The sequence below is a fragment of the Haliotis rubra genome, unplaced genomic scaffold (assembly GCF_003918875.1).
Source record: "Haliotis rubra isolate DU_JTF1 unplaced genomic scaffold, ASM391887v1 Scf274, whole genome shotgun sequence".
NCBI classification, from domain to species: domain Eukaryota; kingdom Metazoa; phylum Mollusca; class Gastropoda; order Lepetellida; family Haliotidae; genus Haliotis; species Haliotis rubra.
The window spans coordinates 879,322-894,593 of record NW_025766825.1 but is presented as its reverse complement, the minus strand read 5'-3'; positions in this window follow the sequence as shown (position 1 = coordinate 894,593).

Genomic DNA, 15,272 nt, shown 5'->3' with positions numbered 1-15,272 from the left:
GGATATTGGGTGTGAAAACAAAGACTGCGCTACTGTAGTTTGAAATGTAAGCAAAGACAAATTCCGATTAATACTGCGTAGCAGCCGGCTATTCATTGCTTGCAATGGCTCAATACCTTTAGAATATGTATGGAAAGAGTATCATAGCAAGAAAGAGGAAATTAAAAATAGATGCAATGCAATGATTTGATACTTCATAAGAAATTGTCAAAGTTTCCGTGCAGCGTGACGCCATAACAGACGCAAAATCACGCAGAACGACAACGGTAATTATCAGCATTTCTGGCTTCTTCTCTTACTTACAAAGAAAACATATAACAATACACAGATAGTCAGAGTCACTCTGATTACTTACATTTCATATTTATGTACAAATGATCCCTGAATCAAGGGAAGAGTCCTCGCAAAATCCTGTGTACCCTTGTCAGCGAAACCGCCATTTTGTAAGAAATCGGTCATCGGTTGTGATGTCACACGTCAACATTGTTGTAGTACTACATATTAGGCAATATCTTTGACGTGAAGGTCGGATGAAAAAAAAGTAAACACAAACGTCCTAGCCTTCTGATTACACTCTCAGTACTATGATGTATATTTCGAGTATCATTCAGATATTGTTTTTCATGAAACCAATTTCAGTACCTACATTTAGGCTTGTTCAATATCATATCATACGTGGATATAGGGTATACGTTTTTATTCTTATTTGATTGTTTGAATAAAAGTTACAAAAGAAATTGACACATGTAGAGTATCACACCATATTTTAAACCTTTACACAAGTGTTAGTAGATCAAGCGTAGCCATAACTGCAACATTGACTTTAGGTCCCATAGTGTGCAATATTCAATACATTGGGACTAATATTGCAGTTTCATATGAACAAGTTAATGGACAGCGATTTAATTCAAACCTTATAAGTAAAACTGATAATATTAATGGAAATGATAACTTGGTCCGCGTTTCACAAAAGCCTCCAGATACACGGCCAGAGCACTAGCGGTGTCGCGGAGTATTTTTGACACACTAGCTCGGGATACTCCATGGAGATCCCCGATTTCACTGAGGAAAACCTTCTTTGCCAAATACCTCTGTGTACACAACACTTGCAGGGAGGTCGGAATAGCATGTGAACGCCTTGTAGGTTTGATCAGTTGGGGCTCTAACTTTCTGCACAGTTAGAAAACAACATGAGTGTCGAGCACGTTCGACCTGTCTCAACATTTCTCAGGTCTTCTTTGTTAGCGCGTTTTAATCACTTGCAGTGCCATAATCGTTGACGCCATCTTTGTAGTGTTTACGACCTTCTAAAGCATTTACGACAGGTCAATCGGGGTCCTAAAATTTGGGCTGTTTACGGCACAGTGTAAATATACGAGATCTTTGTGAAACAGGGTAAAAAAGTAAGAGGTGGTCGACGACCTGCTTTACGAGGTCGTACCGGTAAGAGGGCTTTGTGAAACGGGTCCCTGGGGTCTATCTCCGACCAGATCTGCTTAACATCAGCGGGACTCACCTTACTACGTAGACTAGGAAGTATTGGCCAAACTGAGACCTTCGGGAAGACCCATTCATCACAAAATTAAAAAAACATTCCGGTGAACACGACGTCACTGCTCCACTATATCTTCCGCAGATACAGTACGCAGAAACTCTACAACCCATGCTCACAGATGTGATAGATTCGCTTCTATCCAAAGAAGCAAATGTAGTTATACCTCGATCCAGGGTTGCGCTCCCTAATTTTCTTGGTTCCCAAGAACAATTTATCAGAACGGTTCAGAATAATATGAAGAAATTCAACAATGATTACTTATTGAAGACAGAGAAGTTCAGAATTCTCTACCTTCTACAGCTGAAGCAGATGATAAGACAGAACAACTTTCTGACAAGCATAATTTAAGGGTTTTAAGGGATGCATATCTGCATATTCCAATACACCCAGGGTCCAGGAAGTATCTACGATTCCTGTTCAACCATCAAAAATACCAGTGGAGGGTAACCAAGCATATCGTGAGTTTCCTGCACAACAGGGTAATTAGATGCACCTTCTACCTAGACAATGGCATTAAATCACTTCAACAAGCCGTTATATTCAAACGTCAGTTGAAATACATCCTACGATTGCTGCCCAACGTCAGCCCAATCACTCACGAAGAAGGACAGACTGCAACTACGACCCATCCACAGGTTTCTAGTCTGACTGCTGGTCCAGCAGGACTTCAGACCACAACTACCACATCATCTGCTAGAGTATCTCCAATGGTGGACGATGAAATCAAAGGTCTGCGCAAGGGCCTTCTGGGTGAGTCAAACTTCAACCTTCATCTGTATGTAGATGCGTCTCTACAGGGCTGGGGAGCACACCACGACAGAGATGTAACCTCAGGGCTGTGGTCTCCGAACAAGAAGCTACTTCACATCAATCACCGAGGTTAGGCAGTTATCCGAGCCATTAACCACTGGGCCCCTTGACTGTCCAATCAATCTTTGATGAACTCCTCCAGCTAGCAGGCAGTCCAGTTCTAAAACTTCCAGATTGGTCAAACCTCTCACTTATCCTCAGATGAAGCAGAAGCATCAAAACCCGAGTGTCTTCGATCTGCACGCATGGAGCATATCAAGAACTTGACCAGGCGCGGCTATTTCAGCAGAGCAGCAGTCTCCCTGTCTCCACGCAGATCTACCAGAAGCCTGTACGATGATAAGTGGAAGATTCCAGCAGATATACAACCTCAGAACCTCAAAGAATCTCAAGACTTGGCTCAATCTTAGCACCCATCAGGTCTGTCATCACCACGGTGAAGGCTCCAAACTGACTCAGAACGTCAGGGTTCCATTCTATAGACCTCAGCCTCACCAGATTTGATAAAGGTCCCAATACATCAGTGCATCTTGGTCTCTGTTGCCAAAAATCAGCCAGACCGACAGTTTCACATCCCACCATTATCTTCAATACTTGGCAATGGAGATTAGGAAGACTTATCACTGCGTCTGGTCAGAGTCCTACGCATCTTTCTGCATAGAACGAGCGCCAGACGTCAGAAGTTAAGACGACTCTTCATTCCGCTCCTGAGAGATTTCACAGCAGAAGTATCCCAAACAACTATATCCTTCTGAATAAGATCGGTGATACTTCGCACATACAGAGATGTAGGCTTAGAACCTCCCTCAGCTTCCAACCCACACGAAGTAAGAGCATTATATGGCACTATATGTTTCTTTTTATGTTCAATCACTTTTATTTGAGATTATTTGCGAAGACAAACTCAATTCATGCCATCCCATCAACACATGTACAGCATGTCAAAAGGGCAGCTTACCAGGCAGGTCATGTGTGGGGTCAGTTATTCTTCCACAGCCTGAACTCCCATCTCCAAGTGAGTGATACAGAAGGAAAGTGGACAGTATGTTCCCTACTGGACGACACTACACCAGAATCTTGTCAGGAGTTGGTATCTTGTCTGTACAAAGGGGTGTAAAAACCGATGCAAGTGCAAACAGTCCTCACTTACATGCACTGGTGCGAGAGTCAGCGTTCATAACATTGACTCAGCTATGTTTTCAAGATGATTTCAAGATGCACGCAGTCGACGTATGTATTTATGACACAAAGCATTAAGAAAAACAGCAGGCAAATAATATTGTTCCAGAGCTCAAAAAAGGAAATCGACATAAACAGATAACATAGTATTATGTACGGCAACATCCGTCATTTGTGTCGTGAATACCCAGTTGTTGTATCTGACAGCTAGCTTTGTATCAAGAACTGAGCAACTCACCACATGATAAGGACATTCATTCAATATCACTGAAAACGGAAAGAATATTTACCACCTTCTAACTACCGCCTGTCATAGGGCTGGGACGATACAGTATGTCACGATACGATACACATCGCGATATTTTACCTGCGATACGATACGTATCACGATACATACACCTTGAAAGAATGACACATTATTAAGATTTAGAATGATTTATTTCAAGGTATTTGTGTATAACAATAACACTACTGTAATAAATATACAAGTAACTCTACCATACTAGCGTATTTTTCTCTAAATATGTACTCTATTATGTTTGATAATACTGTTTTGAAGAAACGTCGTGTATCGTTTTGTATCGATACACCAGTCGACGATACGATAGCTTTATCAAACTTAAATGTATCGCGATGCATCGGTGCATCGGTGTATCGTCCCAGCCCTAGCCTGTCATGACTGAACAAAGGAAATGCAGTATTGTCACAAAGTAGGAATACTTATGGGCTACTGAATATTGACACATCTGAAACGATTAAGCGACTCATTATCCTGACTCCACATGTTGTGGTCGAAGCGTGGCTATTCTATGGCGAATATTTTTCAGATGCAATATTCTATGGCAATATTGGGTGTGGTTGCTGAGCGCACCTGGTGCAATGCTACCATGCAATTGTACTAAAATTGACCGTTTTGCCTCGTTGTGTACTAACTTAGTGGCGAGATGGCCAGGCAGTAGGCATGACAGCCACGTGTTCAAGAAGAGTGTGCAGCAACACCTTGAAACTGAGGACCACTGTACAGGACGGAGTTATTCTCGGTGACAGTAGATACGCATGTTGTCCATATTTCATGACTCCGGGCGATTCATTAAAATTAAAATTGTAATGCATTATAAAGGTTTAATGTTGTATTAAGTTAATGACGCAATGCTATAACCGGATCCTTGTCATGATATAATTTGAACTCACAGATATGAATTACCAAACGATACAGTGCCTTGCGAAATACCGTTTTGTTTTTAATTTTAATTTTCGGAACATTAATTCGTGAAACGCATGACGTAGTCACTCAATGTATGATCCCAATGCCTAAAGTGGAACTTTCACAGTCAATGAAAATTGTCATCATTTTTCAACAGAAGCTATGCATGTAATAGAAGATAAGAAAAAATGATTTTCTGTGATAAGTGAAACAAGAATCGACTGTAACATATGTTATATGTGGGATTACACTTTCTTAGTAAAGTACAAATTCTAGTACTTTTTTTTTTAGTTGAACCCCTTCCGGTATTCGAACTCACACCCTCAGAGTCAGGCACCTAATCGCCAGCACACAAAGTCAGCCGCCTAACCCACTCAGCTACCGCGACTTCCACAAAAATGAAAGTCGGACAACTGGTAGTCTAGACTGCGGGCTTTGTGTACCCCTCTGACAAGTGTTAACTGGCACGGCTCCCACGGCCGAAAGCTATGATTACACAATGCCATTTAGAAAGTGGTCAAATGTAACATATGTTATACATGTATTTGGGATTACACTTTCTTAGTAAAGTACAAATTCTAGTACTTTTTTTTTAGTTGAGCACTATCAATCAACTGGAAAATCATTTTTAACGTGACATCAGAACTATGTTAAAAGTTACACACAATCACTATGGGATATATTTCCCTGTGTAGCTATATTCACGCTTAACTGCGGCACGGTATCTCAGTGAGCTAGCACAAAATACAACCAGCGTAAGTCTGGGCTAGTACAAGCAGCCACACATACACACGCATGCACGTCGTCATATGAACGAACCCCATTTCACCTCACCTCACCTTAATGCTAAAGGAACTGTACAAAATTGTATTTTTTGGACGACAGGGAATTAAACCAAGAATATAAGTTTAGAAAAAGAAATGTGTCTGAAAAGTGACATGTCTACATATCTCCAACATTCGTAATACATTTCTTGCTTATACTTGTCATGGTGTTTGTGAAACTGGTATTTTACATAGAATCAATACGGTATACATTTAGCTGTGTTTAGACATAGAGAAGTGTAGAAGAAAATGTGTCGGAAATGCAACTTGTCTACATAGCCACAGCATTTTTAATGTACCTCTTAGTTACATTTGTCACTATTCCTTTTCCGTTCTTTTCTCATTCTCGGCTGACTTTCTGAACTTAACAATGAATGTCGCCAATACCAACAGGTCTCTGTATAAGTGGTGTCTCACAAAGGAATTGTCAAGTTACATGTAATTACTATCAGCTATTCAATACACGCATATACGGTGTTTTCTCATTCTCCGCTGACTCTTGCTGAACTTAACAATGAATGTCGCAAATACCAACTGGTCTCTGTATAAATCGTGTCTCACAGCGGGAATTGTCAAGTTACCTGTAATTACTATCAGCTATTCACAGAAGTCGGAACAGACATTGGCTGACGTGTTATATGCATTGGGGGTGGTGGGGTATTCTGGAATATTGCTAAAACGGCGTAAAACCATACTCAGTCAGTGAGTTAGATGCATTAGAAATGACCGAATGATCATACATCATCCAAGATAAAGGCTGAGCTCTGGGCTGCCACACAAGTGAGTGAGTATGATTTTACGCCGCTTTTAGCAATATTCTAGCAATATCACGGCGGGGGACACCAGAAATGGGCTTCACACATTGTACCCATGTGGGGAATCGAACCCGGGTCTTCGGCGTGACGAGCGAACGCTTTAACCACTAGGCTACCCCACCGCCCGCTACCACACAAGTATGGGTTTGTGACCGAACAGTACCCAACAGATCAAAGCAGCTCCTTTCACGAAGCGCGGCGGTGGGGTAGCCTTGTGGTTCAAGCGTTCGCTCGTCACGCCGAAGGCCCGGGTTCGATTCCCTACATGGGTACAATATGTGAAGCCCATTTCTGGTGTGCCCCGCCGTGATATTGCTGGAATATTGCTAAAAACGGCGTAAAACTAAACTCACTCACTCACTCACTCACTCCTTTCACGAAGCAGCCTTTATTAAGGTTAACCTTAACTCCCATTTTATCATTGCACTAAGGTTACCTTAGTGACTAGTGCCTTGTGAAAGGAGGCCCGGGTAAAAAATGCAGACAACAGCGATGGAATGACACAGCAACATCAGCATCGGAGACTGTAGTGGGTCAGGCAGCATCATGTAAGACAGCTACGTCATTGGTGCCACACCATGTTCAGTGATGAGTCCAGATTCAATCTGGGTGAGGTGAGGTGAAATTGGGTTTTACGTCGTGCTTGAGAATATTTCGCTCATATGACGACGTGCATGCGTGTGTATGTGTATGTGCGGCTGCTTGTACTAGCCCAGACTTAAGCTGGTTTTATAGTGCTAGCCCACTGAGATACCATGCCGCAGCGAAGCATGAATACCCCACTCAGACACATTATACTGACTCCGAGCCGACCAGTCCTTGTTGTACCCATTAATGCCGAGCGCCAGGCAGGGACCAACAAGTACCATATGTTAACGTCTTTTGGTATGACGCGGTCGGGAAACGAACCCGCGACCTTCCGCTCTCCGGGCGGACGCTCTAACCACTACACCACGGAGGCGGTCAGATTCAATTTGGACTATGCAGATGGCAGAGTGCGGGGTTGGTGACGCCGAAATGAAAGGTATCAGTATAGCACCATCAAACAGCATGTCAGATACGGTGGTGGGTCAAGATCACCTACCATAACAGTACCCAACTCGTATTGAAGGACATTTGACAGGTGTGCGATACCGTGATGAATTTTACGTCCTGTGGTAGAACCGTTTGCAAGGAGAACAGGGCAGCGGTTTCAGTTCCAACAGGACAATGCTCGCCCCACACGGTTGGTTTGTATTAGCTGATTTTCTAAGGAACAGTAACATCACAGTGTTTCCTTGGCCTACTAAAAGTCCGGATACAAGCCCTATTGAACATGTATGGGTTCATGAGAGGCGTGTTCCACCACGTAATTTTGATGATCTCTTCCAAAGTCTCCAACAGGAGCGCCGTGGTATCCCGAAGGTTACAATAAGGACACGGATTGGAAGTATGCCCAGACGTTGCCAGACAGTTTCGAGAGTAGGTGGGGGACATACTCGATACTGACTTTATTTATTTAAACTGAAAACAAGGATTCAAATCTGAAACTTTATGCTATCCCTTATTTCTTCTCTCAGTATATTATGATTTAGAGATAGTAGGTAGTTCTACACAATGTGATTTAGCCTTCGACGTCGTTGTATCGCGGTACTTGACATATCCGTAATCGTAAATATATAATTGTGAACTTACAAGGCCTATTTTATTATGAAATCCGATTAACATGGCATTTAATCAACACATGTGTGAAAAAAGTATTATTTTAACTTGGTTTCAGCGAAAGCCATTAGACGAACGAAGCCGGTTAATATTTACCAAAGGATAGAACTCCATCGTATCGCGGTAAACACTAAAAGTCGGATTGCAAGGCGAAATAGGGAACAAAAATGAAATTGCTTTACTCACCTTAATGTGAAATCAGTTGAAATATTGTTTGTAATCCAAGGTGCACAAAACTGTATCCATTTTGAACTTCCAAAATATGAATGCACAAATAATCCCACAGTATTTTTGCCACGATACCATGAATGCCGCGATACAACGAGGTCTGAGTATAATCACCTTGGGGATATTGACTGACACTGCAGCAAACACAATATTGCACATAATATTGACAATTCTGTAACTCCCCGCTCATCTGACTCTACACATCTATATATAAATATATGATAACGTTATTACGTTAAGGTGATTAAATGGCATTGTATAGAACTACGAAATATCGATAAATTGGGGTTGTGTATTGGCATATAAATTGTATTACAATATACATGTATTACAATTCTGGTTGACATATTCCGATATGTATTGCTATAATTCTGGGCGATTCAGTATTTGACGTTGAGTGACATTGATTGTACATGCAACAGTTATTTTCTAATATCAAAGCTCTAAAAATATATGTTATGGTTGTGATAACAGAAATCACGAATTTAGATTTGATTTTTAGGGATTGTACATTCTTTTTTATATACTCATGCCAATAATGGTTGTCACCCCTCCCCACCCCAACCCCACACACACCTCACACTCCCCACCCCACACCCTCTCTCGAATTAAAAAAATTGAAAGGGGTGACAACCATTATTGGCATGAGTATATATTCTGTTGCATGTAAAGTATGCTATTTTGTCAATTAATTCCAATGGAAAACTTCATTGTAAATGAAAGTCTGTTTCAATTTTAATTTAATTATAGAGATATTGACAAAACTTCAAATCTTTTTATTACCCTTGTATACAGGTAATGCCGTGCAGTCCTACTGTAAATCATCACTACACCGGTACTGCTTTATTTTCGGATCGTTGGCTCGTCACGCCGAAGACCCGGGTTCGATTCCCCACATTTCTGGTGTCCCCCGCCGTGATATTGCTGGAATATTGCTAAAAGCGGCGTAAAACTAAACTCAGTCAGTCAGTCAGTCATTTTCGGATTGGACCGCGTCCGTGGTGTAGTGGTTAGAGCGTCCGCCCGGAGAGCGGGAAGTCGCGGGTTCGATCCCCGACCGCGTCATACCAAAATACGTTAAAATATGGTACTTGTTGGTCCCTGCCTGGCGCTCGGTATTAATGGGTACAACAAGGACTGGTCGCCTCGGAGTCAGTATAATGTGTCTGAGTGGGGTATTCATGCTTCACTGCGGCATGGTATCTCAGTGGGCTAGCACTATAAAACCAGCTTAAGTCTGGGCTAGTACAAGCAGCCGCACATACACATACACACGCATGCACGTCGTCATATGAGCGAAATATTCTCAAGCACGACGTTAAACCCAATTTCACCTCACCTCACCTCATTTTCGGATTAAAGTTGTATCTGTTGACGTTCATCAGCTGATGAAGACAGTGTCTCATATGAGCAAATTCCATGATGTGCGAAGTCGGATTTACTGACAGTTACAAGAATCATTACAAAACATTCCATTCAAACACCAAGTGTATATATTTAAAGGGAACTACTGTAACCCGAAGAGTTTCTTTTGTCGCGACGTCGTCCGCCCTACACGTTGCATTCGGGGTTACGTCGCTTGGCGTTACAAACATTACCAAATGACGGCTTAGTGGTTAGAGCGTCCGCACCGAGAGCGGAAGGTCGCGGGTTCGATCCCCGGCCGCGTCGTACCAAAAGACGTACCTAAAAGCGGCGTAAAACCAAACTCACTCACTCATACAAATGATTCCATAACGGTCCAAATATAGTGGTCACATGGAAAATACCATAACGATATTGCCATGTACTCAGGAGTAGAGTCGGATAAATTATCGTTAGTGATATTTGGTCCCTGCCTGGCGCTCGGTATTAATGGGTACAACAAGGACTGGTCGCCTCGGAGTCAGTATAATGTGTCTGAGTGGGGTATTCATGCTTCACTGCGGCATGGTATCTCAGTGGGCTAGCACTATAAAACCAGCTTAAGTCTGGGCTAGTACAAGCAGCCACACATACACATGCATGCACGTCGTCATATGAGCGAAATATTCTTAATTACGACGTTAAACCTCACCTCACCTCACCAATGTTTGGAATGTATGGTCATCAGGTGAGCTGCTGAAGAATTGGGGTTACCGCTTGGGTCGAAGCCACTGGCGGATCCAAGGTGTGTGTGTGGAGTGGGGGGATTCGGACACCCATCCTTTTTTTTTTTTTTTGAAAATGACTAAAGACGACATTGAAGTTAATGTTTTGCATTGGCAGAGCAGGTAACACCACCACCACCCCACCCCACTCTTTGAAGCGTTCTGGATCCGACTGATTTCCCGATGCCACATGCTCCTCCTTGGCCAAATATAAAGATAGCATCAAAATCACAGGCCCTCGTGTCCTTGCGAAGATTAAAAAATATTTTTTGAGATGACTCCCGATACGAAATGCTACAGAGTACAATACATTATGCCATGTATTGTACTGTGAAGCATTTCGAGTCGGGGGTCATCTCACATGTTTTTTACATTTTTCTGAACATCTTTAATCCTCGCAAAGACACGAGGGCCTGTGATGAAAATCAAGTAACGCGATACACACGGCCTTATCACCCATACAACATACCTTGACCATGTTGAAACAGTGTTTGTCAACGTCCATTGCACCATGTGCGGTTAACACTCATCCAGTTGGCCTATGAACATGTGGGCACTGTGTCAACTGTGGGGTAAACCTTGCTTGAGTTTAGTAACCTGACACTCTGTGGCTAGTTCCATATCAACAATAATATCTGGAGGGTGGGTGGTGTCATACTAATTTCTGGATAATACCTTTAATGCTGTTGGGAGATCCTAAAAGATAGGCAATAGCAAATTATCTAGGACTAATACGATAGACTTTTAGTAAGTGGTGGAACTTCTGTAACTATTGGTTTGGGCTGTCCCTCCTCAATGCATCATTTGTCTGAAGGTCGTATGATGACAAGGTGACATCGGGAAATAAACCACAGCTGGCTTGGCAATGATCGTGGACGTAAGGTCGACGTTGTATTGTACACAATATTGACAACGCTGTAACTTATACTGGTCAATTGACAAGGTAACTGAATTCCAGACAGCTGCTTAGGTAGACGAGTGAGTGAGTGAGTGAGCGAGTGAGTTTAGTTTTACGCCGCACTCAGCAATATTGCAGCTAAAGCGGCGGTCTGTAAATAATCGAGTCTGGATCAGACAATCCAGTGATCAACAGTATGAACATCGTTCTACGCAATTGGGATACGATGACATGTGTCAACCAAGTCAGCGAGTCTGACCACCCGATCCCGTTAGTCGCCTCTTACGACAAGCATGGGTTGCTGAAGATCAATTCCAACACGGATCTTCACGAGTTGATTAGGTAGACGAGGTCACCCGCCACCGTCAATATGTATGTGAGAAAACATGGCTTTCCATGTAACCTGACAATTCCCGCTGTGAGATGCGACTTGCTATTGGCGACATTCATTGTTAAGTTCAGCAAGAGCCGACCGAGAATGAGAAAACACCGTATATGCGTGTATTGAATAGCTCGTAGTGATTACACGTAACTTGACAATTCCCGCTGTGAGATGACTTATGCAGACCAGTTGGTATTGGCGACATTCATTGTTAAGTTCAGCAAGAGTCAGTGGAGAATGAGAAAAGAACGGAAAAGGAAAAGTGACAAATGTAACTAAGAAGTACACTAAGAATGCTGTGGCTATGTAGACACCGACACAGTAGAGTTTCCGACACATTTTCTTCTACACTTATCTATGTCTAAACACAGCTAAATGTATACCGTATTGATTCTATGTAACATAACCAGTTTCACAAACACCATGACAAGTATAAGCAAGAAATATATTACAAATGTTGGAGCTATGTATGTAGACATGTCACTTTTCAGACACATTTCTTTTTCTAAACTTATATTCTGGGTTTAATTCCCTGGCGTCCAAAACATACAATTTTGTACAGTTCCTTTAGCAGAAGAAATACACATTTTGTTTACGCTGCCAAAACATTACTTGTTTACGTTTGCATAAAAGGATTTTACCACTACTTCTTTCAGTTTCTTCTTTCTCTTTTCAACTTCATTAAGGTGAGGTGAGGTGAAATGGGGTTGAACGTCGTACTTCAGAATACTTCGTTCATATGACGACGTGCATGCATGCGTGTGTATGTGCGGCTGCTTGTACTAGCCCAGACTTAAGCTGGTTTTATAGTGCTAGCTCACTGAGATACCATGCCGCAGTGGTTAAGCATGAATACCCCACTCAGACACATTATACTGACTCCGAGCCGACCAGTCCTTGTTGTACCCATTAATGCCGAGCACCAGGCAGGGACCAACAAGAACCGAAACGTCTTTTGGTATGACGCGACCGGGGATCGAACCCACGACCTTCCGCTCTCCGGGCGGACGCCCTAACCACGGAGGCGGTAACTTCAGTAAGAGTTTCGTTGATATCGTGTGGGTGTTACTTCTTATCCATAGCTTTATTGAAAATATCACCTACGATAATTTATCCGACTCTACTCCTGTGTGCATGGCAATATCGTTATGGTATTTTCCATGTGACCACTATATTTGGACCGTAAAGGAATCATTTGTATGAGTGAATGAGTTCGGTTTTACGCCGCATTTAGCAATATTCCAGCAATATCACGGCGGGGGGACAACAGAAATGGGGTTTACACATTCGATTTGCTTCTGTAGGGAGAATAACATGGTTCGGGAACTGTGAGACAGACTACACAATATCCCTGTGTTATGGGTTTTCAAACACTTACGAACATCTCTTGTCTCGATTATGCATGAATAATTGTGAACATGTCACTAACTTAAAACACTACCCTCAACACAAGTCATCATTCCAGAATTTACAATCAATAATATATCTGTGGCACTGTGGTCGACCACTTCTCACTATGGCCCACGTAAGCACTGCTGTCCGAAAATGTTTGACGTCCATTCAAGGAAAAGTTTCTCATCTTTATAAAATTGCTTAGGCTTTGTATATCTCATCTATACAAAATTGTTTAGGCTTTGTATATAACATCAATACAAAATTGTTTAGGCTTTGTATATCTCATCTATACAAAATTGTTTAGGCTTTGTATATAACATCAGTACAAAATTGCTTAGGCTTTGTATATAACAGTACACAATTGCTTAGGCTTTGTATATCTCATCTATACAAAATTGTTTAGGCTTTGTATATAACATCAATACAAAATTGTTTAGGCTTTGTATATAACATCAATACAAAATTGTTTAGGCTTTGTATATAACATCAATACAAAATTGTTAAGGCTTTGTATATTTCATCTATACAAAACCAGTGTATGAAAATTACAAAATTTTAGATGTGGCATCAGTAAACTGAATGTACAAACCCATAGAAGATCCAAAGATGATGATATCAGTTCTGCCATGTGCGCTCATTGCGTCAATATTGTCCAAGACGAGTACCATGTTCTATTACAATGTCGTGTTTTTTCTGATTTATGCATCAGGTATATACCACAATATTATTGTGTAAATCACAACATACAGAAGTTTGTAATTTTACTTAATACCCAAAATGCAAATGTTATTTTACGCCTAGCCATATTTGTAAACAAAATCCATAACGTTTTATGATACTTATAAATGCCAGTGTACTTCTCATGCCAGCACTCCAAAGAACATGATGTCAAAATGTCACTGTACTTTTGGCCTCATGGCCACTCTACGAAATACATCTGTTTGTCTGTCTGTATGAAATAAGCCAAAAGTCCAGCCAGACAGTACATCAGGGCTGGTAACTTCAAAATGTTACCAGCCCAAAATGGATTTAACCAGACCAAATATGGTGAATTTATACAGATGCATGGAATATCTAAACATTTTACCAGACTATAGGGCTGTCTAGCTGTAAATTTAGACCGTCCGTCAGAAATCTAGACCGTCTCAGGCGGTCGAAAGGGCCTTATTTCATACACTGTTGACAAAACAGTTTGTACAACGGGACGTTTTGGACAATTGTCACTTCATTGTGCAACTACCACGTTTACACAACTGCAACAACCTGTATCTTGTTAACATAGTTGTCCGTAAATCATCGTTCAAGTTCAACCATCTTACCTTCCCTCAGGCCCAAATTATCTTCTCTTCGGGGTAATGTTTCCCAACTGAAACTTTACATCGGCTGAATAGTCGCAGTGTTCTTGCAGAGTTGCGAATATCACTACGGCCTAATCACAAGGTCATCAAGGGCAGATAACTGTGAAGTTTAAAACGTCATGCTGTTTTCTGTACGACTCTCTTCACAATGTAAAGTCCTGTACGTCCTCATATGAAGGTATTCCACGGGTGAGATTCCCACAGAGTGAACTCAAGTGATGTTCAGATACATATTTGAAACACACTATATACTATTAAATAGTGTTTGGGATATTCCACCCTGGGGATATTATGTGGGAGCCAGTTTAGCAAGTTGTATGATTGTAATCTGAATTTAGAAAATGATTATTCCATTCACAGCGTGTTACAAATTTCGTGCAAACACACAATTTCACGTTTTTCAAGATGTTCACGTGAGTGAGTGAGTTTAGTTTTTCGCCGCTTTTAGCAATATTCCAGCAATATCACGGCAGGGGACACCAGAAATGGGCTTCACACGTTGTTCCCATGTGGGGAAATGAACCCGGGTGTTAAGCGTGACGAGCGGACGCTTTAACCACGAGGCTACCCCACCGCCCCGATGAACACGTGAATATATATGGTCGGGGTAAATTTCGAAATTTACCGTGAAACGTGTCAATGTGGTGCTGTACATTTCAGTGATAAGAGACTGAAGGTTGTTCTGATATTGTTTTAAACTCAATCAAACGGGGTTTTTTCTTACATGCGGCGTCTGTCACGTTAAGAACGGCTACCAGCAATTGGTTAGCAAGTTGGAAGTTGGAGCAGGACAA